Source organism: Arachis duranensis, chromosome 1 (genome assembly GCF_000817695.3).
Source record: "Arachis duranensis cultivar V14167 chromosome 1, aradu.V14167.gnm2.J7QH, whole genome shotgun sequence".
Lineage (NCBI taxonomy): Eukaryota > Viridiplantae > Streptophyta > Magnoliopsida > Fabales > Fabaceae > Arachis > Arachis duranensis.
In genome coordinates this window covers 18,107,888-18,133,109 of record NC_029772.3, presented here as the reverse complement: position 1 = coordinate 18,133,109, position 25,222 = coordinate 18,107,888, and the positions used below count along the sequence as shown (strand labels likewise).

Genomic DNA, 25,222 nt, shown 5'->3' with positions numbered 1-25,222 from the left:
CTCAAAATGCCAACATCCAAAATAAACAAATTTATCATCATGATCATGATCATACCCCAACCTTCTCCCTTCCTAAAAAAAATTAAAAATTAAAAAATTAAAAAAAATAAGAAGAAGAAGAAAAAGAAAAGGAGGATGAGGGAAAAGACCACATCTTTAAACACCTACGTCATCAAAAGTATGGTTTTTTTTTAAACTCCATTGTTGAGTAAAGATGGATACTTTTTGAAATTTCAACAAACATATTGAGGGTGAAAAGTGGTAAGAGCATTGCTAGAGGGATCCCTGCGAGAAGAGCTCCTCCAAAAACTGGTTCCATAGAACCTATCCCACATCTCATTCTTTGTTTACTAACAGAAAAGAAAGAAGAACGATGGCTTTGACGGTGCTGGGTTTGGGCGTAGAAGAAGAAAAAGGGTGGTGATCATCGAAGATTGGGGTTCAACGAAGATGGTGGTGATAGAGATAGATGGAGAGTCAGAGAAAAAAGGAGAAAGAAGGAGAATGAAGGGTTTGGCCGGCAATGATGAAGGAGGAGGTTGATAGTGGTTGCTCAATAATGATGGTGGTGGTAGAGATGACGGTGAGGATGAAAAGAGAGAAATAAAGAGAGACAGAGAATTGTAATGATGATGATGATAGGTAAAAAAGGAGGGGTATATTTAGAAAGAAAAATATTAATTATCAAAAAATTAGTAATAAGAATAGAATTGATGTAAATCAAAAACTTAAGGGGCAAAATTGAAACAAATCAAAACTTAGGAATATTTTTAGGCTTTTAGCAAATTTCAAAGACAAAAAATATACTTTACCTTAAAATTTATTAAAAAACTAAAATGATATTTCATAAAAATTTTCTTAAATATCGATCCAGTCATAGATTAATTAGCACTAACTTATTATGACTAAGACTAGTAATTTTAATTTGTTCAATCTAAGGCACAAATTAATTAGCACTAACTTATTATGACTAAGACTAGTAATTTTAATTTGTTCAATCTAAGGCACGATGACCAATAATTTTGCATCCCAAATAAAATCACTTTAATAAAATTTTATTGAATCAAAGGTTATATTTCATGTAAGGTGAACTTGCTCTATCTACGGTCATGAATATGAACAATGTTTATTTGTTTTTGTCAAAGACAAATTTTTAATTTTTTGTTATTAGGATCTCTTCCACCGCTAAGTGGAATAGATAATACATTAGTAATGAATTAGTCATTATATTAATGATAGTAAAATTTTATGATAGTAATAACTGACATTATAATAACTAAACTAAAATTTGCATGATGCATAAAAAAATATAGTATAAATTTAAAAATGTCATATTATTTATAAATTAAGTAAATAATATATAAAGAAATACTAAATTTAAAAATATTGTACAAAGTATTAATTTTGCAATTTGTATATAATTTAATATATTTATTCAAATAGAAGAAAATATGAAGTGAAATATTATATATTTTAAAAAAAGAAATAGGTATTTAATATTGTAATCATACAAAGTTACATATTCATTTTTTGTTTTTATTTTTATATTATTTGTAATTGATAGATTTATTAGTCTTCTAACGTGGTGTTTATTTTACTTTTTTTTTACTTCCTATTGAATTTGTTTGTTCTTCCTCTCATATATTTTTGTAGAAATGAGATTTTTCTAAAATATTAACTTATTTGAGTTTTGTATTATATTTTTTATTTTACCTTTGTATATAAGTTTTTCATTTGAAGATATTTCCTGGATTCTTTTATATTTTTTTCTTTTGTAGTGTCTTGATTAATATGCGATTTTTGTCTAAAAATATTAGTATTTGTGTTAGTTTTTTTATGAGCGGATAATTTATACGCTTTTTGGCATTGTTTTTACATAGTTTTTAGTATGATTTAGTTAATTTTTAGTATATTTTTTGTTAGTTTTTAATCAAAATTCACATTTCTGGACTTTACTATGGGTTTGTGTATTTTTATGTAATTTCAGATATTTTCTGGCTGAAATTGAGGGACCTGAGCAAAAATCTGATTCAGAGGCTGACAAAGGACTGCTGATGCTGATGGATTCTGACCTCCCAGAACTCGAAATGAAATTTTTGGAGCTACAGGAGTCCAAATGGTGCATTCTTAACTGCGTTGGAAAGTAGACATCCAGGACTTTCTAGCAATATATAATAGTCCATACTTTGCCCGAGTTTAGACGACGCAAACTGGCGTTTAACGCCAGCTTTCTGCCCTATTCGGGCATTAAACGCCAGAAATAAGTTGCAAAGCAGAGTTAAACGTCAGAAACAAGTTACAAACTGGCGTTTAACTCCAAGGAAGACCTCTACATGTGAAAGCTTTAATGCTCAGCCCAAGCACACACCAAGTGGGCCCGGAAGTGGATTTCTACATCATTTACTCATTTCTGTAACCCTAGTAACTAGTTTAGTATAAATAGAACTTTTTACTATTGTATTAAGGGTCTTTGATCAGATATTTGATCAGTTTTTATGCTATCTTAGACTTTTATGGAGGCTGGCCATTCGGCCATGCCTGGACCATAATCACTTATGTATTTTCAATGGTGGAGTTTCTACACACCATAGATTAAGGTGTGGAGCTCTGCTGTTTCTCGAGTATTAATGCAAAGTACTATTATTTTTCTATTCAATTCATGCTTATTCTTATTCAAAATATTCATTCACACACAAGAACATGACGAATGTGATGATTATGTGACACTCATCACTATTCTCACTCATGAACGCGTGATTGACAACCACTTCCGTTCTACATGAAAACAAGCTTGAATATGTATCTCTTAGATTCCTGGTCCATGCGTTTGATTGCCTCTCCTGACAACAGAGCCTTCAATTCCTTGCGATCAGAGTCTTCGAGTTATAAGCTAGAATCAATTGGCAGCATTCTTGAGATCCGAAAAGTCTAAACCTTGTCTGTGGTATTCCGAGTAGGATCTGGGATAGGATGACTGTGACGAGTTTCAAACTCGCGACTGTAGGGCGTGATGACAGACACAAAAGGATAGTAAATCCTATTCCTACACGATCGAGAACCGACAGATGATAAGCCCTACGTAACCCGTAGCTGGACCATTTTCACTGAGAGGATGGACGGTAGCCATTGACAACGGTGATCCCCCTACATACAGCTTGCCATGGAAAGGAGTGTGAAGGATTGGATGAAGGCAGTAGGAAAGCAGAGATTCAGAAGGGATAAAGCATCTCCATATACTTATCTGAAATTTCCACCAATGAATTACATAAGTATCTCTATCTTTATTTTATGTTTATTTATCTTTAAATTTATTAAAACTTCATAACCATTTGAACCCGCCTGACTGAGATTTACAAGGTGACCATAGCTTGCTTCAAGCCGACAATCTCCGTGGGATCGACCCTTACTCACGTAAGGTTTATTACTTGGACGACCCAGTGCACTTGCTGGTTAGTTGTGCGAAATTGTGAAAAAAAGTTGAGATTACAATTGTGTGTACCAGGTTGTTGGTGTCATTGTGTATCACAATTTCGTGCACCAAGTTTTTGGCGTCGTTGCCGGGGATTGTTCGAGTTTGGACAATTGATGGTTCATCTTGTTGCTCAGATTAGGTAATTTTCTTCTTATTTCAACCTTTATTTTATTTTCAAAAAGTTTTCAAAAATCTTTCAAAATTTTTCTTCTTTTTCGTTTTTCTAAAAATAATTTTTGAAAAAAATCCAAAAAATTAATAAAATCATAAAAACCAAAAATATTTTGTGTTTCTTGTTTGAGTCTTGAGTTAAATTTTAAGTTTGGTGTCAAGTGCATATTTTTAATTTTCTAAAAATTTTCGACAAATTCATGCATTGTATTCTTCATGATCTTCAAGTTGTTCTTGACAAGTCTTTTTGTTTGATCTTTAATTTTTCTTGGTTTGTGTCTTTTGTTGTTTTTCATATGCATTTTTTTATCCATAGTGTTTAAGCATTGAAAATTTTTAAGTTTGGTGTCTTGCATGTTTTTCTTTTCTTGAAAATTTTTCAAAAATAAGTTTCTGATGTTCATCATGATCTTTAAAGTGTTCTTGGTGTTCATCTTGACATTCATAGTGTTTTTGCATGCATCATTGGTTTTGATCCAAAATTTTCATGTTTTGGGTCATATTTGTGTTTTTCTCTCTCCTCATTAAAAATTCAAAAATAAAAAAATCTTTCCCTTATTTTTCTCTTAAATTTCGAAATTTTGGGTTGACTTAGTCAAAAATTTTTAAAATTAGTTGTTTCTTGTTAGTCCAGTCAAGATTTCATTTTTAAAAATCTTATCTTTTCAAATCTTTTTCAAAAATCAAATCTTTTTCATTTTTTTCTTAATATTTTTGAAAATTTTAAAAATTGTTTTTCAAAATCTTTTTCTTAATTTTATTTCATAATTTTCAAAAACTTTACTAACAACTAATGTGATTGATTCAAAAATTTGAAGTTTGTTACTTTCTTGTTAAGAAAGGTTCAATCTTTAAATTCTAGAATCATATCTTTTAGTTTCTTGTTAGTCAGGTAATCAATTTTAATTTTAAAAATCAAATCTTTCTAAATTTCTTTTTCAAATCTTTTTCAAAATAAATTTTAATCATATCTTTTTAATCATATCTTTTCAATCATATCTTTTCAAACTTCTTATCTTTTCAAAATTGATTTTCAAATCTTTTTCAACTAACTAATTGACTTTTGTTTGTTTTAAAATTCTTATCTTTATCAAAACCACCTAACTAATTTTCTCTCTCTAATTTTCGAAAATCACCTTCCTCTTTTTCAAAATTCTTTTAATTAACTAATTGTTTCAAATTTTAATTTTAATTTTATTTCTTCTCTTAATTTTCGAAAATCACTAACCATTTTTTAAAAACAATATTCGAATTCTCTCTCTCTCTCTCTCTCTCTCTCTCTCTCTCTCATTTCCTTCTATTTATTTATTTATCTACTAACACTTCTCTTCTACTCATAATTCGAACTATCTTCTCTTCTCTCTCTGTGTTCAAATTTTTTTCTTCTATTATTTTCTTCTTCTACTCACATAAAGGAACCTATATACTGTGACATAGAAGATTCCTCTTCTTTTTTGTTCTCTTCTTTCTCATATGAGCAGGAGCATAGACAAGGACATTCTTGTTGAAGCAGATCCTGAACCTGAAAGGACTCTGAAGAAGAAGCTAAGAGAAGCTAAAGTACAACAATTCAGAGAAAACCTTACAGATAATCTCGAAAAAGAAGGAGACATGGCCGAACCCAACAACAATGCAAGGAAGATGCTTGGTGACTTCACTGCACCAAATTCCAACCTCCATGGAAGAAGCATCTCAATCCCTGCCATTGGAGCAAACAATTTTGAGCTAAAGCCTCAATTAGTTTCTCTGATGCAATAGAATTACAAGTTTTATGGAGTTCCATCAGAAGATCCTTTTCAGTTCTTAACTGAATTCTTGCAGATCTGTGATACTGTTAAGACCAATGGGGTTGATCCTGAGGTCTATAAGCTTATGCTTTTCCCTTTTGCTGTAAGAGACAGAGCTAGAATATGGTTGGACTCTCAACCTAAAGATAGCTTGAACTCTTGGGATAAGCTGAGCAAGGCTTTCTTAACCAAATTTTTTCCTCCTCAAAAGCTAAGCAAGCTTAGAGTGGATGTTCAAATTTTCAGACAGAAAGAAGGTGAATCCCTCTATGAAGCTTGGGAGAGATACAAGCAACTGACCAAAAAGTGTCCTTCTGACATGCTTTTAGAATGGACCATCCTGGATATATTCTATGATGGTCTGTCTGAATTGTCTAAGATGTCATTGGACCATTCTGCAGGTGGATCTATTCACCTGAAGAAAGTTCTACAGAAGCTCAGGAACTCATTGAAATGGTTGCAAATAACCAGTTCAAGTACACCTCTGAGAGGAATCCTGTGAATAATAGGACGCCTCAGAAGAAAGGAGTTCTTGAAATTGATGCTCTGAATACCATATTGGCTCAGAACAAAATGTTGACTCAGCAAGTCAATATGATTTCTTGGAGTCTGAATGGTTTGCAAAATGCATCCAACAGTACTAAAGAAGCATCTTCTGAAGAAGAAGCTTATGATCCTGAGAACCCTGCAATGACAGAGGTGAATTACATGGGTGAAGCCTATGGAAACACCTATAATCCCTCATGGAGAAATCATCCGAAATTCTCATGGAAGGATCAACAAAAGCTTCAACAAGGCTTTAATAATGGTGGAAGAAACAGCTTTAGCAATAGCAAGCCTTTTCCATCAACCTCTCAGCAACAGACAGAGAATTCTGAGCAGAGCCCCTCTAGCTTAGCAAATATAGTCTCTGATCTATCTAAGGCCACTCTAACTTTCATGAATAAAACAAGGTCCTCTATTAGAAATTTAGAGGCACAAGTGGGCCAGCTGAGTAAAAGAGTCACTGAAACTCCTCCTAGTACTCTCCCAAGTAATACAGAAGAGAATCCCAAAAGAGAATGCAAGGCCATGACTGTGAGTAACATGGCCGAACCTGGAGAGAGTGAAAAGGCAGTGATTCCTAGTGAGGAAAACCTCCTGGGACGTTCACTGACCAATAAGGAGTTCCCATTTGAGGAACCAAAGGAATTTGAGGCTCATACAGAGATCATAGAGATTACATTGAACCTACTTCTACCATTCATGAGCTCTGATGAATATTCTTCCTCTGAGGAGGATGAAGATATCACTGAAGAGCAAGTTACTAAATACCTTGGAGCAATCATGAAGCTAAATGCCAAGTTATTTGGTAATGAGACTTGGGAGGATGAACTTTCATTGTTCATTAATGAACTGAATGACTTGTTAGGCAGACATTACCTCAAAAGAAACAGGATCCTGGTAAATTCTTAATTTCCTGTACCATAGGCACCATGACCTTTGAGAAGGCTCTGGGTGACCTGGAGTCAAGCATAAACTTAATGTCACTCTCTGTAATGGAAAAACTGGGAATCTTTGAGGAACAGGCTGCCAAATTCTCATTAGAGATGGTAGTCAAATCCATGAAAAAGGCTTATGGACAGGTAGAGGACGTGCTAGTAAAGGTCAAAGGCCTTTACATCCTTGCTGATTTCATAATCCTAGACACTGGAAAGGATGAGGATGAATCCATCATCCTTGGAAGACCCTTCCTAGCCACAGCAAAAGATGTGATTGATGTGGACAGATGAGAGTTTATCCTTCAACTGAATGAGGACTACCTTGTGTTTAAAACTCAAGGATCTCCCTCTGTAACCATGGAGAGGAAGCAAGAAAAGCTTCTCTCAATGCAGAGTCAAATAAAGCCCTCACAGTCAAACTCTAAATTTGGTGTTTGGAGACCACAACCAAACTCTAAGTTTGGTATTGAACCCCCACATTCAAACTCTAAGTTTGGTGTTGGGAGGCCCTAACAATGCTCTGAACATCTGTGAGGCTCCATGAGAGCCCACTGTCAAGCTATTGACATTAAAGAAGTGCTTATTGGGAGGCAACCCAATTTTTATTTATCTATATTATTTTCTTTTTTTAGGTTGATGATCATGTGGAGTCACAAAAACAACTGCAAAAATTAAAGAAAAATCAAAATAGCATTAAAAAAATAGCACACCCTGGAGGAGAAACTTACTGGCGTTTAAACGCCAGTAAGGGTAGCAGCATGGGCGTTTAACGCCCAGTCTGGCACCATTCTGAGCGTTAAACGCCAGAAACAAGCACCAGACTGGCGTTAAACGCCAGAAAGAAGCAACAAGCTGGCGTTAAACGCCAGGAACAGGTTGCATCCTGGCGTTTAACGCCAGGAAAGGAATTAAAGCTAGCGTTAAACCCCAGGATTGCACTGTAAGGGCGTTTACACGCCTAATAGGAGCAGGGATGATACATCCTTGACCCCTCAGGATCTGTGGACCCCACAGGATCCCCACCTACCCTCCCACAACACTCTTCCCCATCACCTATTCACCAATTACCTCTATATCTCTTTCCCAAAAACCCCACCCACCTCACCTTCAAAATTCAAACACTTTTCCCTCCCAAACCCAACCCTAATTACCGAAACCCAACCCTCCCCTCACCCCTATATAAACCCCTCACTACTCCTTCATATTCACACAACATAAACACCTTTTCCCCCTCTTGGCCGAACCACTATTTCCCTCCATCTCCTATATTTTCTTTTTCTCCTCCTTCTTTCTTTCTTCTTTTACTCAAGGACGAGCAAACCTTTTAAGTTTGGTGTGGTAAAAGCATTTCTTTTTGTTTTTCTATAACCATTTATGGCACCTAAGGCCAGAGAAACCTCTAGAAAGAGGAAAGGAAAGGCAAAAGCTTCCACCTCTGTGTCATGAGAGATGGAGATATTCATCTCAAAGATCCATCAAGACCACTTCTATGAAGTTGTGGCCAAGAAGAAGGTGATCCCTGAGGTCCCTTTCATGCTCAAGAAAAATGAGTATCCAGAGATTCGACATGAGATCCAAAGAAGAGGTTGGGAAGTTCTTACCAACCCCATTCAACAATTCAGAATCTTAATGGTTCAAGAGTTCTATGCCAATACATGGATCACTAGGAACCATGATCAAAGTATGAACCCAAATCCAAATAATTAGCTTACAATGGTTCGGGGAAAATACTTAGATTTCAGTCTGGAAAATGTAAGGTTGGCGTTCCACTTGCCAATTATGCAAGAAAACGCACGCCCCTACACTAGAAGGGTCAACTTTGATCAAAGGTTGGACCAAGTTCTCATGGACATATGTGTGGAAGGAGCTCAATGAAAAAGAGACTCAAGAGGCAATCCAGTTCAATTGAGAAGACCGGACCTTAAGACTGTGGCTAGAGGATGGTTGGAGTTCATCCAATGCTCCATCATTCCCACTAGAAATCGATCTGAAGTGACTGTGGATCGGGCTATCATGATCCATAGTATCATGATTGGGGAGGAAGTGGAAGTTCATAAGATCATACATCTAGAACTCTACAAGGTGGCTGACAAGTCATCCACATTGGCAAGGTTAGCCTTTCCTCATCTCATTTGTCATCTATGCAATTTGGCTGGGATTGACATAGAAAGAGATATCCTCATTGAAGAGGACAAGCCCATCACTAAGAAAATGATGGAGCAAACAAGAGAGCTCATTCATGGACCTTGGTGCGGTATTTTACAACCCACACTACTAACCGGCAAGTGCACCGAGTCGTACCAAGTAATACCTTACGTGAGTAAGGGTCGATCCCACGAGGATTGATGGATCAAGCAACAATAGTGTTTGATAGGATTAACTTAGTTAGGCAAGCAGAAAATGGTTTTGAGATATTCAAAGAGCATTAAACAGCAAATTTGGAATATTAAAGACAGCCAGATAAATAAGTTGAGAATAAAGTATTGAGAAAGCAGTTAAGGTTTCAGAGTTATCTATTTTCTGGATTAACTTTTATTACTAATTAATTTAATCATGCAAGATTTAATTTCATGGCAAACTATATATGACTAGACCCTAATTCCTTAGACCTTCCTAATCTCTTCTAAAATTCATTAATTGCCAATTCCTTGGTCAATTAATTCCAATTAGAGGGTGATGATCAAATTCTAGTTTATATGCCAAAAGAATCCTAATTATCCACAAATAAGGGGATTATATGTCACGTATCCCGTTAAATACAAACAATTGGAAATTCAGTATAATAGGTTTTCAAGCTGTTGTTCAAGTAAAGAGCTTTTCCAAGTTTTACAAGAACTCAATTAGAACATGGGTCATACTTCCATTCCACCCATATATATTCATAAAATAAAGAACGAAAACAATTATTGAAATATAAATCAAGATATGAATTAAATTAAAAAGATCAAATGAATCAATCCATGAAAATAGACAGAGCTCCTAACCTTAACAATGAAGGATTAGCTGCTCATGGTTCAGAGAGGAAAAATAAGGATTCTAGTAACAATGTAATGTGTGTCTAAATGTACAGAGTTCCTATTTATAACTTAATTCTAATAAATTTAAAATCTAATTATCTAAAAATAATAATAATATCTTTTCCTAAAAATAAGATTTGAATTTAAATTCGAATTAATTAATAAATCTTCTGCTGATGGGTGGGGACCACTTGATTTGTCCATTCTGCAGCTTCTAATATGTGTTTTCTGGGCTAAAAACTGGGTCAAAATGCGGCCCAAAATCCACGCCAGTGATTTTTGTAAATTCTGCAGATCGCGCACGTCACGCGGACGCGTCAGTCACGCATACGCGTCGCTGGTCTTCTTCGCAAGTCACGCAGACGCATCGGTCACGCGGACGCGTCGCTGAGCGAATCTTCAATTCATGCGTACGCGTCAGTCTCGCTTACGCGTCGCCATGGATACTTCCAGATCACGCGCATGCGTCAGGCACGCGTGCGCGTCGCTCCTCGCAGCCATCTCCTTTGATTCTTGTGCTGCAGAAACTCCATCAAATTTCGCTGAATGCTACCTGAAATAAATAAAATTAACCAAGACTCAAAATAGCATCTATAGTGGCTAAAATATAATTAATTCTTAATTAAACTCAAAAATTTAAGTGCAAATTTACTAGGAAAAGATAGACAAGATACTCACGCATCACAACACCAAACTTAAACTGTTTCTTGTCCTCAAGCAACCAAAACTAATATAAGCTTAGGATGTGAATTTGCATGAGAATGAGAGTTCAATTAAGCTCGTGTCTCTTCTTATAGTGGGGTTTACAACTGCAATCCTGAATAGGTTTGGCATCTCACTCTCCTTTGAATCAGAAGAATGTCAATGTCATTCGGAATTAGAATCCGGATAATATTATGAATTCTCTGATCTTTTATATTTCAGTTTAATCCTTGAATACAGCAAAGTTTACTTTAATTTATTTTTCTTTGGTGCTTTGCACCTTGAGCCTAGCCGTGACTTTAAATGTTTTGTCTCAAGAGTTACTTGACACAGAAACACCACAAGCACTTAACTGGGGAACTCTCTTTGAGTTCTGATTTTTCTTTCAGTTACTCCCAGACAGTGGTGCTCAATGCCTTTGCATACTCTGTTAAACGCACTTGGTCTCGACTCTAAGTGTTCTGTCTCAAGGATTACTTGACACAATCACACCACAAGCATATGATTAGGGAAATAACTCTTTGAATATTGCTATTTCTTTTGCTTCAAGGATTAAATTTTTCTAAATTTTAGAGAAGTCATAATAATTTTCTAAATTCATGTTCCTTATACATTAACATCCCTTTATTCAAATTCAAATATGCATTGTTCATATCATGCATTCAAAAATCACAGAAAATACCACCACCTTTAAGTAATTCAGACTATTCTTAAAATTATCTCAATTTCTCATGCAATATATCACTTCTTCTTTTTCTTTTCTTTTTAGATTCAAGTTCAGTGAGTGGTACATGAAACATCTTTTCAGCATTAAAGCAATTAAAAGAAAACTAAACTAGTCCTAAGATTCTAACTAATAAAGGATCATGCAACAATCAAAGCAAAATAGCAGAAAGCCAGAACATAACATAGAAAAAGAGGAGAGGAAAAAAATGAAAGGAACTCAACCACCTTAGTTATCCTAGCGGTCGCTTTATACTTCAGGTTGTGCTCCTCAATGAAGATGATTCGCCTCCCTTTTCTGCTAGAAAACCAGTAAGCGCAGCGTCCAACAACACCAAACTTAAAGGTTTGCCTGTTCTCAAGCAAAGAAGAACTGAAAATAGAAGAGACGAAGATTATGATGAGAGAAAAATAAAAGGATAAAAGAATAAGAGAGAATTAGGATTGGGAGAGAGAGAGAAAGAAAACAGGGCGGCGCAAGCGACGCGTACGCGTACGCGTGGGTCGCGCATTCTTCATAATGACGCGTTAGTGTCAGGCACGCGTCTGCGTGCTCTGGATTTTGTGCGATTTGTGCGAAGCCAGCCGCGCGCCCACCCGACTCTCTGTTCACATGGCTTGGGAGCCAATTTTTCATACGATGCGTTCGCGTCGTGCACGCGCTTGCGTGGATGGCCATATGTGCAACTGACGTGAACGCGTCAGTCACGTGTCCGTGTGCTCTAACTTGTGCTTTTAGCACACTTCCTGCCCCAAGCCAGCGCAACTCTCTGTCAAACACTCCTTTACGTCAATTTTGCAGGTCACGCGTATGCGTCAGTGACGCGCACGCGTGGATGGCGATAAGTGCAAACGACGCACACGCGTGGGATACGCGTACGCATGATCATGTTTGTGCGCCAAGCATGAGTCTAGCACCATTCCTGCGCAACTCTCTGTCGATTATTATTTTTTCACGCACACATGATTGACGCGTTCACGTCATGTGCTCTCTTTTTCTTTTTCTTTTTCTTTTTCTTTTTTTTGATTTTTTAGCTTGAGGTGTTCGGTTTCTGTGATAAAATGGCTGCATGATCAGAAAATTAATAAGAACTCAATAAAATAACTAAGAAAACTACTACTACGAAAAATAGCTAAGGATACGAATTTATCGGGTTGCCTCCCGACAAGTGCTTCTTTAACGTCACTAGCTTGACGGTCAGCTCTGCTAGTTCATCACATGAATGGACCTCTGGCGATCAATCTCGCCTCCAAGATAGTGCTTCAACCTCTGGCCATTCATTGTAAATTTTTTGTCAAAATTCTCTTCTTGTATTTCCACATGACCATACGGTGAAGCTCTGATAACCACAAACAGTCCTGACCATCGGGATTTCAGCTTCCCGGAAAAGAATTTGAGCCTTGAATTATATAGAAGCACTCTTTATCCTGGCTCAAAGACTTTGATGGCAATCTTTTTGTCATGCATTAGCTTAGTTCTTTCCTTATAGAGCTTGGCATTCTCATAGGCTGAATATCTGAATTCATCAAGCTCATTCAACAGAAGCATTCGCTTGATTCCTGCAGCTTCCAAATCAAGATTCAGATACCTGATTGCCCAGTAAGCATTATGCTCCAACTCAACTGACAAGTGACAGGCTTTGCCATAGACCAACTGATAAGGAAACATGCCAATGGGAGTCTTGTATGCTGTCCGGTATGCCCAGAGAGCATCATCAAGCTTCCTAGACTAGTCCTTTCTGGAAATACTGACGGTCTTCTCTAGAATCCTCTTAAGTTCCCTGTTGGAAACTTCAACCTGTCCACTTGTCTGAGGGTGATAGGGAGTTGCCACTTTATGACGGACTCCATATCTCAGCAGAAGAGAGTCCAACTGTCTGTTGCAAAAATGGCTTCCTCCATCACTAATGAGTGTCCTTGGGACACCAAACCGACTAAAGATATATCTCTGAAGAAAACCCATTACCACTTTGGCATCATTGGTGGGCAAAGCCATAGCTTCCACCCACTTGGACACATATTCAACTGCCACTAGAATATAGTTGTTTGAATGTGAGGGTGGAAAAGGTCCCATGAAATCAATACCCCACACATCAAACAACTCAACCTCAAGAATTTCCTGCTGTGGCATTTCATGGTTGGCAGGAAGATTTGCAACTTTTTTACATCTACCACAGTGCTTCACAAATGCTCTTGAGTCCCTGAAAAGAGTCGGCCAGTAAAACCCGCTCTGAAAGACTTTTGTAGCTGTCCTTTCACCACCAAAGTGGCCTCCATAATTAGACCCATGACAATGCCAAAGAATCTGTTACTTTTCCTCATCCGAGACACATCTCTGGATTATTCCATCTGAGCACCTTTTAAAAAGGTATGGTTCTTCCCAAATGTAGTACTTTGCATCAGTCAGTAGCTTCTTCACCTGTTGCCTACTGTACTCCCTTGGGATAAAATTCATGGCCTTATAATTTGTAATGTCTGCAAACTATGGTGCCTGCTGAATGAGGAATAATTGCTCATCTGGGAACGTCTCAATCACAGCTGTGGGTGGTTGTACTCCTGCTTCTGGCTCAATTCTGGAGAGATGATCAGCTACTTGATTCTCTGACCATTTTCCTGTCTTTTATCTCAATATCAAACTCTTGAAGGAGCAACACCCATCTGATTAATCTTGGTTTAGAATTCTGTTTGGTTAGAAGGTACTTCAAAGCAGCATGATCAGTATAAATAATAACCTTAGAACCAAGTAAATAGGACCTAAACTTATCAACAGCATACACAACAGCTAATAATTTCTTTTCTGTAGTTGTGTAATTCTTTTAGGCATCATTTAACACACGACTGACATAGTAAATGACATGTACAAGCTTACCATGCCTCTGTCCTAAAACAGTTCCTATAGCAAAATCACTAGCATCACACATTAATTCAAATGGTAGATCCCGGTCAGGGGGAGCTATAATGGGAGCAGAGGTAAGGTTTGCTTTTAGAGTTTCAAAAGCATGCAAACAATCAGAATCAAAGACAAAAGGAACATCAGCAACCAAGAGGTTGCTTAGAGGTTTAGCAATTTTAGAGATATCCTTTATAAATCTTCTATAAAATCCTGCATGACCCAAGAAACTTCTGATTGCCTTAACATTAGTTGGTAGTGGTAATTTTTTAATTACTTCCACCTTTGTTCTATCAACCTCAATCCCCTTACTTGAAATCCGGTGTCCAAGAACAATACCTTCTGTAACCATAAAATGGTATTTTTTCCAATTTAAAACAAGGTTTGATTCTTGACACCGTTTCAAGACAAGAGATAAATGCTTAAGGCAGGATTCAAAAGAATTACCAAAAACAGAAAAGTCATCCATAAATACCTCAATAAACTTTTCAACCATATCAGAAAAAATTAAAAGCATACACCTCTGAAAAGTTGCTGGAGTATTGCAAAGTCCAAAAGGCATTCTTCTGTAGGCAAATAATCCAAAGGGGCATGTGAATGATGTCTTCTCCTGATCTTGAGGGTCCACTGCAATTTGATTATATCCAAAATATTCATCTAGAAAACAGTAAAATAGATGACCAGCTAACCTCTCAAGCATCTGATCAATGAAAGGCAGGGGAAAATGATCCTTCCTTGTAGCAGTGTTGAGCCTCCTGTAGTCTATACACATTCTCCATCCCGTGACGGTTCTTGGGGAATAAGCTCATTCTTTTCGTTCTTGATCATTGTCATCCCTCCTTTCTTGGGAACTACCTGCACAGGACTTACCCAAGGATTGTCAGAAATAGGATAAATAATTCCTGCTTCCCATAGTTTTATTACCTCTTTTTGGACCACCTCTTTCATGATTGGATTGAGTCTCCTTTGTGGTTGCACAACTGGTTTAGCATCATCTTCAAGGAGGATCTTGTGCATACACTTGGTTGGACTAATCCCCTTCAAGTCACTAATGGTCCACCCAAGAGCTATTTTATGACTCTTGAGCACTGCAATAAGTGCATCTTCCTCTTCAGGCTTCAGGGAAGAGCTTATAATTACTAGATATGAGTCATTCTCACCCAAGAATACATATTTCAGAGAAGGGGGTAAGGATTTGAGCTCAAGCTTGGGGGCTTCCTCTTCTGCTTTAGGCGTGTGAACCATAGCCTTCTGGGGTGGTGAATTATCAATTTCAACTACTTTATACTCAGAGATAGGATCCAGAATGTCATCAAGCACCTCAGCTTTCAGTACCTCTTGAACGAGTGGTTCAATAACATCTATTTTCATACACCCTTCAGAATCATTAGGGTGCTTGAGAGCTTCAAAAACATGAAGGACCACATGTTCCTCATTGACCCTCAGGGTTAATTCACCATTTTGTACATCAATCAGAGCTCTACCTGTAGCTAAAAAGGATCTACCAAGTATAATAGAGGATTTTACCTCCTCTTCCATATCTAATATAACAAAATCAACAGAAAAGATGAATGGTCCTACTTTAACAAGTAAATCCTCAACAACACCCACAGGTAATTTAATAGAAAGATCAGCAAGTTGAAGAGAAATATGAGTGGGTTTTACCTCCTTAATTTGAAGCTTTTTCATGAGTGGGTCACATAAAGCTCTCTGAATGGTGACATCCCCAATGGTGCAAGGAATTACAAAGCTCCCTGGGTCTGGCATCTTCTCAGGAAGGTTGTGTTGGATAATGGCACTGCATTCCTTGGTTAACATCATTGTTTCTTATTCCTTCCAGTTCCTCTTGTAGGTCAACAATTCTTTCATAAATTTAGCATAAAGAGGCATTTGCTCCAGAGCCTCTACAAAGAGAATGTTGATCTATAGCTTCTTGAAGACATTAAAAATTTAGAGAACTGCTTTTCTTTGGAGGCCTTCTGAAGTCTCTGAGGATATGGCATTTTTGGCTTGTATTCAGGAGCCTTTGGCAATGTAGGATCGGTGTCTAGAGAGTCAGGGAATGAGTTGTCTGCACGCTTTGGAGGGGCGTGCTCCACTTCTTCCTTTTTCTCCTCTGGAGCTTTCTTTTCAACTAGCTCTTCATTGGCCCTTGTCTCAGAGCCAGCTTTTTTACCACTTCTCAATTGAATAACCTTGCAGTCTTCTCTTGGGTTCACCACTGTATCACTTGGAAATGTGTTTGCAGACCTCTCAGGTATTTACTTGCTCAGCTGGCCCATTTGCACTTCCAAGTTTCTAATGGAGGCTCTGGTTTCCTGCATAAAACTCCTCATCATCTCCCAATTAGAATCTTCCTTGGATTTAGAGTTAGCCTGCTGAGGCTGAGATTGGCGGTTATTGTAGTTGTTCTGTTGGAAATCACCCTGAGAGTTATTGTTGAAATTCTGAGGTCTCTGGGATTGGTTCCTCCACCCAATGTTTGGGTGATTTCTCCATCCTTGATTGTATGTTTGAGAATAGGGGGTCATTATTGGGATTTCTAGAACTGCTTCCCATATAATTAACTTGTTCAGAAGAGGATTGAGCATAATCATAGTTGCCATTCTGCACTAAGTGTCCTGCCATGTCGTAAGAGATCTCTTGAGGTGGATTTTGGGTGTTGATAGCTGAGGCTTGCATGCTACCCATGTGTTGAGTAAGCAGATTTATTTGCTGAGACATAAGCTTATTCTGAGCAAGAATAGCATTAAGAGCTTCCACTTCTATGACACCCTTCTTCTGAGGAGCCTCAGAGTTCACAGGATTCCTGTTAGATGAGTATAAATATTGGTTGCTAGCAACCAATTCAATAAGCTCAATAGTCTCCTCTGGTGTCTTCTTCTTGTGCAATGAACCTCCTGCAGAATTATCTAGGCACATTTTGGACATTTCACCCAAGCCTTCATAAAAGATGTCTAGTTGAGTCCATTTGGAGAACATGTCCGGAGGGCATTGCCTAGTCAGTATCTTGTATCTCTCCTAAGCTTCAGACAGATTCTCACCATCCTTCTGCCTGAAGGTCTGAACCTCCATCCTAAGCTTAGTCAGCTTCTTTGGTGGAAAAAATTTTGTGAGAAACTCAGTAACCACCTTGTTCCAAGTATCCAGACTTTCCTTGGGTTGGGAATCTAGCCATAGCTTTGCTCCATCCCTCAGAGCAAACGGGAAGAGCATGAGTTTGTACACATCTGGGTTTACTCCATTTGTCTTCACAGTATCATAAATTTGCAGAAAACTAGAAATAAACTTACTTGGGTCTTCGTGGGGAAGACCATGGTACTGGCAGTTTTATTGCACTAGAGTGACCAGTTGAGGCTTCAACTCAAAGTTATTCGCAGCAATAGGATGCACCATGATGCTTTTTCCATAGAGATCTACAGTAGGAGAAGAGTAAGAGCCAAGCACTCTCCTCTGTTGCTCATTCCCATTCAGGTTTGCCCCATTTACATTATCAGTATTATTTGGATCCATAGTGGATTCTGCAGCCTTGTAAAGTCTTGCTTGTTGTAAACGCCGCCTGAAAGACCTTTCAGGTTTGGGATCAAAGTCGAAGAGATGTTCTTTGTCTCTGTTCCTGTGCATAAACAACCATGAAACAAGAAAGAATGGGAATCTCTATGTCAGAGTGTAGAGAATTTCCAGCGAGGTAATCTGTGTAAAAAAATAAAATAAAAATACTAAATAATAAATCACAACACCAAACTTAATTTCAGAAATTAAGAAAAATATTGGTGCTATTTATTAAAAAAAAGAAAACTATTTTTCGAAATACTTTTTTTTAAATAGATTTTTATGAAATTAAAATTAAAATGCCTAATCTAAGAAATCAAACAACTGATAGTTGTTAATCACTATCAATCCCCGGCAACAGCGCCAAAAACTTGGTGCGGTATTTTACAACCCACACTACTAACTGGCAAGTGCACCGAGTCGTACCAAGTAATACCTTACGTGAGTAAGGGTCGATCCCACGAGGATTGATGGATCAAGCAACAATAGTGTTTGATAGGATTAACTTAGTTAGGCAAGCAGAAAATGGTTTTGAGATATTCAAAGAGCATTAAACAGCAAGTTTGGAATATTAAAGACAGGCAGATAAATAAGTTGAGAATAAAGTATTGAGAAAGTAGTTAAGATTTCAGAGTTATCTATTTTCCGGATTAACTTTTATTACTAATTAATATAATCATGCAAGATTTAATTTCACGGCAAACTTTATGTGACTAGGCCCTAATTCCTTAGACCTTCCTAGTCTCCTCTAAAATTCATAATTGCCAATTCCTTGGTCAATTAATTCCAATTAGAGGGTGATGATCAAATTCTAGTTTATATGCCAAAAGAATCCTAATTATCCACAAATAAGGGGATTATATGTCACGTATCCCGTTAAAGACAAACAATTGGAAATTCAGTATAATATGTTTTCAAGCTGTTGTTCAAGTAAAGAGCTTTTCCAAGTTTTACAAGAACTCAATTAGAACATGGGTCATACTTCTGTTCCACCCATATTAATAAAATAAAGAACGAAAATAATTATTGAAAAATAAATCAAGACATGAATTAAATTAAAAAGATCAAACGAATCAATCCATGAAAATAGACAGAGCTCCTAACATTAACAATGAAGGATTAGTTGCTCATGGTTCAGAGAGGAAAAATAAGGGTTCTGGTAACAATGTAATGTGTGTCTAAATGTATAGAGTTTCTATTTATAACTTAATCCTAATAAATTTAAAATCTAATTATCTAAAAATAATAATAATATCTTTTCCTAAAAATAAGATTTGAATTTAAATTCGAATTAATTAACAAATCTTTCGCTGATGGGTGGGACCACTTGATTTGTCCATTCTGCAGCTTCTAATATGTGTTTTCTGGGCTGAAAACTGGGTCAAAACACGGCCCAAAATCCACGCCAGTGATTTCTGTAAATTCTGCAGATCGCGCACGTCACGCGGACACGTCAATCATGCGTACGCGTCGCTGGTCTTCTTCGCAAGTCACGCGGACGCGTCGGTCACGCGGACACGTCGCTGGCGAATCTTCAATTCACGCGTGTGCGTCAGTCTCGCGTACGCGTCACCATGGATACTTCCAGATCACGTGCACGCGTCAGGCACGCGTGCATGTCACTCCTCGCAACCATCTCCTTTGATTCTTGTGCTGCAGAAACTCCATCAAATTCTGCCAAATGCTACCTGAAATAAATAAAATTACCCAAGACTCAAAATAGCATCTATAGTGGCTAAAATATAATTAATTCTTAATTAAACTCAACAATTTAAGTGCAAATTTACTAGGAAAAGATGGACAAGATGCTCATGCATCAGACCTCAATAAGAGCATGAGGAGGATCCTCATCAAGAATACCCTGAGATACCTCAAAGGATGCAATTTCCTTCACACAACTATTGGGAGCAACTCAACACCTTCTTGGAAGGCTTGAGTTACAACATGGACCAACTAAGGATGGAGCACCAAGAGCACTCCATCATTTTCCATGAGATTAGAGAAGATCAAAGAGCTTTGAGGGAGGAGCAACAAAGGCAAGGAAGAGACACAGAGGAGCCTAGGCGTTCCATTGGTTCTTCAAGAGGAAGACGCCACCCACACTAAGGTGGACTCATTCCTTAATCTCCTTGTCTATTTATTTTTCTATTTTCGGTTTTTGAGCTTCATGTCTGGCTATGTTTCGTGTCTTTATTACATGATCATTAGTGTCTAATGTCTATGTCCTAAAGCTATGAATAATTCCATGAATTCTTCACCTCTCTTAAATGAAAAATGTGCCTAATTACAAAAGAACAAGAAGTACTTGGATTTCAAATTTTATCTTGAAATTAGTTTAATTATTTTGATGTGGTGACAATACTTTTTGTTTTCTGAATGAATGCTTGAACAGTGCATATTTTTTATCTTGTTTTTTATGAATGTTAAAATTGTTGGCTCTTAAAAGAATGATGAACAAAGAGACATGTTATTGATAATTTGAAAAATCATGAAATTAATTTTTGAAGCAAGAAAAAGCAGTGAATAACAAGGCTTGCGAAAAAAAAATGGTGAAAAAAAGAGAGAAAAAGAAAGAAAAAGAAAAAGCAAGCAGAAAAAGCCAATAGCCCTTTAAACCAAAAGGCAAGGTAAAGAGGATCCAAGGCTTTGAGCATTAATGGATAGGAGGGCCCAAGGAAATAAAATCCAGGCCTAAGCGGCTAAATCAAGCTGTCCCTAACCATGTGCTTGTGTCATGAAGGTCCAAGTGAAAAGCTTGAGACTGAGTGGTTAAAGTCATGATCCAAAGCAAAAAGAGTGTGCTAAAGAACTCTGGACACCTCTAACTGGGGACTTTAGCAAAGCTGAGTCATAATCTGGAAATGTTCACCCAGTTATGTGTCTGTGGCTTTTATGTATCCAGTGGTAATACTGGAAAATAAAGTGCTTAGGGCCACGGCCAAGACTCATAAAGTAGCTGTGTTCAAGAATCAACATACTGAACTAGGAGAATCAATAACACTATCTAAAATTCTGAGTTCCTATAGAAGCCAATCATTCTAAACTTCAAAGGAAAAAGTGAGATGCCAAAACTGTTCAGAAGCAAAAAGCTACTAGCCCCGCTCATCTAATTAGGACTAAGTTTCATTGATATTGTGAGATTCATTGTATATTCTCTTCTTTTTATCCTATTTTGTTTCAGTTGTTTGGGGACAAGCAACAATTTAAGTTTGGTGTTGTGATGAGCGGATAATTTATACACTTTTTGGCATTGTTTTTATATAGTTTTAGTATGATTTAGTTGGTTTTTAGTATATTTTTGTTAGTTTTTAAGCAAAATTCACATTTCTAGACTTTACTATGAGTTTGTGTATTTTTTTGTGATTTCAGATATTTTCTGGTTGAAATTGAGGGATCTGAGCAAAAATCAGATTCAGAGGCTAACAAAGGACTGCTGATGCTGATGGATTCTGACCTCCCCAAACTCAAAATGGAATTTTTGGAGCTACAGGAGTCCAAATGGTGCGTTCTTAAATGCGTTGGAAAGTAGACATCCTTGGCTTTCTAGCAATATATAATAGTCCATACTTTGCCCAAGTTTAGACAACGCAAACTGGCGTTTAACGCCAGCTTTCTGCCTTATTCAAGCGTTAAATGCCAGAAACAAGTTGCAAAGCAGAGTTAAACGTCAGAAACAAGTTACAAACTGGCGTTTAACTCCAAGGAAGACCTCTACACGTGAAAGCTTCAATACTCAGCCCAAGCACACACCAAGTGAATCCGGAAGTGGATTTCTGCATCATTTACTCATTTCTATAACCCTAGTAACTAGTTTAGTATAAATAGAACTTTTTACTATTGTATTAAGGGTCTTTGACCAGATCTTTGATAAGTTTTTATGCTATCTTAGACTTTTATGGAGGCTGGCCATTCGGCCATGCCTGGACCATTATCACTTATGTATTTTCAACGGTGGAGTTTCGACACACCATATATTAAGGTGTGGAGCTCTGCTGTTCCTCGAGTATTAATGCAAGTACTATTATTTTCTATTCAATTCATGCTTGGCCCTACGTAACCCGTAGCTGGACCATTTTCACTGAATGGATGGACGGTAGCCATTGACAACGGTAATCCCCTACATACAGCTTGTCATGGAAAGGAGTGTGAAGGATTGGATGAAGGTAGTAGGAAAGCAAAGATTCAGAAGGGATAAAGCATCTCCATACACTTAACTGAAATTTCCACCAATGAATTACATAAGTATCTCTATCTTTATTTTATGTTTATTTATCTTTTAAATTATTAAAACTTCATAACCATTTGAACCCACCTGACTGAGATTTACAAGGTGACCATAGCTTGCTTCAAGCCGACAATCTTCGTTGGATCGACCCTTACTCACATAAGGTTTATTACTTGGACGACCCAGTGCACTTACTGGTTAGTTGTGCGAAGTTGTGAAAAAGAGTTGAGATTACAATTGTGCATACCAAGTTGTTGGCGCCATTGTGTATCACAATTTCGTGCACCAAGTTTTTGGCGCCGTTGCCAGGGATTGTTCGAGTTTGGACAACTGACGGTTCATCTTGTTACTCAGATTAGGTAATTTTCTTCTTATTTCAACCTTTATTTTATTTTCAAAAAATTTTCAAAAATCTTTCAAAATTTTTCTTCATTTTCGTTTTTCTAAAAATAATTTTCAAAAAAAATCCAAAAAAATTAATAAAATCATAAAAACCAAAATTATTTTGTGTTTCTTGTTTGAGTCTTGAGTCAAATTTTAAGTTTGGTGTCAAGTGCATATTTTTAATTTTCTAAAAATTTTCGAAAAATTCATGCATTTCATTCTTCATGATCTTCAAGTTGTTCTTGACAAGTCTTTTTGTTTGATCTTTAATTTTTCTTGGTTTGTGTCTTTTGTTGTTTTTCATATGCATTTTTTTATCCATAGTGTCTAAGCATTGAAAATTTTTAAGTTTGGTGTCTTGCATGTTTTTCTTTTCTTGAAAATTTTTCAAAAATAAGTTCCTGATGTTCATCATGATCTTTAAAGTGTTCTTGGTGTTCATCTTGACATTCATAGTGTTCTTGCATGCATCATTGGTTTTGATCCAAAATTTTCATATTTTGGGTCATATTTGTGTTTTTCTCTCTCCTCATTAAAAATTCAAAAAAAAATCTTTCCCTTATTTTTCTCATAAATTTCAAAATTTTGGGTTGACTTAGTCAAAAATTTTTAAAATTAGTTATTTCTTGTTAGTCAAGTCAAGATTTCATTTTTAAAAATCTTATCTTTTCAAATCTTTTTCAAAAATCAAATTTTTTCATTTTTTTTCTTAATATTTTCGAAAATTTTAAAAATTGATTTTCAAAATCTTTTTCTTAATTTTATTTCATAATTTTCAAAAACTTTACTAACAATTAATGTGATTGATTCAAAAATTTGAAATTTGTTACTTTTTTGTTAAAAAATGTTCAATCTTTAAATTCTATAATCATATCTTTTAGTTTCTTGTTAGTCAAGTAATCAATTTTAATTTTAAAAATCAAATCTTTCTAAATTTCTTTTTCAAATCTTTTTCAAAATAAATTTTAATCATATCTTTTTAATCATATCTTTTCAATCATATCTTTTCAAACATATCTTTTTCAAATTATATCTTTTTTCAAAATTTGATTTCAAAAATATTTTCTAACTTCTTATCTTTTCAAAATTGATTTTTAAATCTTTTTCAACTAACTAATTGACTTTTTGTTTGTTTTAAAATTCTTATCTTTTTCAAAACCACCTAACTAATTTTCTCTCTCTAATTTTTGAAAATCACCTTTCTCTTTTTCAAAATTCTTTTAAGTAACTAATTGTTTCAAATTTTAAATTTAATTTTATTTCTTCTCTTAATTTTCGAAAATCACTAACCATTTTTCAAAAACAATATTCGAATTATCTCTCTCTCATCTCCTTCTATTTATTTATTTATCTACTAACACTTCTCTTCTACTCATAATTCGAACCATCTTCTCTTCTCTCTCTGTGTTCGAATTTTTTTCTTCTATTCTTTTCTTCTTCTACTCACATAAAAGAACCTCTATACTGTGACATAGAATGCACCACAATTATTTAATGATCTCTCATGTTAGGTGATCGGTATTTTTTTTATTTTTTCTTTCATTTAAATCAACACTAGCCAATAATTCATCATGTATATATTACAAAATTAAAGAACTATACATAAATTTATTTTAAATATAAGTAATTTTAATTTTTATATATTAAAATATAAAATTATATAGCAAAAATAAGAGAATTAAAATCATAGACTAGTTAATTTTATGTAGTTACTAATAAGAATATATATGATACTACTTAGCAATGATCTCAAAATAAAATTCATTTTTTTACTAATGAAAATTTTTTTTATTATATTATTTATCTTCTTTATTTTAAAAATATCTATACTTGATAATTATTTTGAGAGTTACAATATATTTTTTAATATAACTAAAAATCAATAAATAATTTATCAAAATGGAATATTAATTAATTGTTCAAATTATAGAATTTTTTTATTTTTATACTAGTTGCATATTTATTTTTATTTAGTTCTAACACATATAAAAGGATTATTAAAAAAGTCACTTTAAACTGAGTAGTTAGTATGACTCAGTTTGCTCTAGCATATGGCTTGGAAAAAAAAGGATGAAAATTTTCCAATGCAAGTACAAGCTGTACAAATATGGAATTTTGAACCAATTTAAACTGGAAAAAGAAAAAACCAAGTTATAGGTGTTTTGTGAACTTTCTAAATTGCATGCTCACACTAATGTTACCAACCCAATCTGAACCGTATAAATGATTTAATTATATGTATATTTAATTATATAATGATATATCAATAAATTTAGTAGTATTATTTTTATTAAAGCACGTTAGTTTTATTTTGAGAATATTTTAATTTTTTTAATTATAATTATCATTGTTAGCAAATTAATTGTTATTAGTGTTGTTAGAAAATGAATTTAAGCATAGACTGATTGTTATTATTTTTTATAATTGAGAAAAATATGTTTAAATAATAGTAAATGACTAATTAATATTAAATATTATTGTAGATGTTGTAATAATGTTGAGAATTTTGATTAGGAATTTATGTATTAGTTAATATTATTATTAGTAGTTAGTTATGAATAATTTTAAGGATTAATAATTAATTTTAGAAGTTAGAATAATTTATTTTATAAGGATTTGGTAAAATAATTTATGATGGTAATTTGTTTCTTGTTGAGTTAGTTGTGCAAATTTTGTAACTATGATAATTGTTTAATTTCGGTAGGAGTTGATTGTTTTAGTTGCTGTGGTTTAAAAATTATTATCTTTTAGTAGTAAGTTAGTAATTGTTAATGAGTTGACTAATAATTTGTTATGTTTTTTGTAGAAATTAAGAATG

The 25,222-nt window shown here is 35.4% G+C and overlaps 1 non-coding gene across 1 annotated transcript; it reads right to left on the bottom strand.

The window, feature by feature from the left end:
• Positions 1-5,647: 5,647 nt before the first annotated feature.
• Positions 5,648-5,755, bottom strand: LOC127742486 (small nucleolar RNA R71). The gene has a single exon (XR_008003761.1). It is a non-coding gene; the product is annotated as a small nucleolar RNA R71 (small nucleolar RNA).
• Positions 5,756-25,222: the final 19,467 nt, after the last annotated feature.